This window comes from Egretta garzetta, unplaced genomic scaffold, assembly GCF_000687185.1.
Source record: "Egretta garzetta isolate BGI_Z169 unplaced genomic scaffold, ASM68718v1 scaffold218, whole genome shotgun sequence".
Classification (NCBI taxonomy): domain Eukaryota; kingdom Metazoa; phylum Chordata; class Aves; order Pelecaniformes; family Ardeidae; genus Egretta; species Egretta garzetta.
In genome coordinates this window covers 27,995-28,339 of record NW_009260618.1, presented here as the reverse complement: position 1 = coordinate 28,339, position 345 = coordinate 27,995, and the positions used below count along the sequence as shown (strand labels likewise).

The 345-nt window shown below is 57.1% G+C and overlaps 1 protein-coding gene across 1 annotated transcript in view; it reads left to right on the top strand.

Moving 5' to 3' along the window:
- Positions 1 to 345, top strand: part of ADCY3 (adenylate cyclase 3) — a 21,877-nt gene that overhangs the window by 21,159 nt on the left and 373 nt on the right. The gene's annotated exons all lie outside the window — the stretch shown is intronic.

Here is a 345-nt window from a genome sequence, read left to right as displayed (position 1 = left end):
TAAATTATCCAAAACCCCCCGCCCCCCCCACGGGGAGCCAGTGAATGCTCACCCCGCACTCGCCCCCCGAGCCGGCAGCTCTTCGAAAGCAGCTCCAGGCGGGAGGTGCCAGCCCCGCGAGCCTCCCCCCCCGAGGAGCCCCGAATACCGGGGGCAGGAGGCACCGCTGGGAGCTGCGACCCTCGAAAGGCAGAGGTTACATCTAAATGGGCTGTGCGGTTCAGTCTGGACACGGAGCTCTAATAATTACAGAAAAAATTAAAATTATCAAGCTTTATCACCCAAGGGACTGGCATAAAAACGAGAGAGGAGAAAATACTGTCGTTCAATCCACATGACATTGGC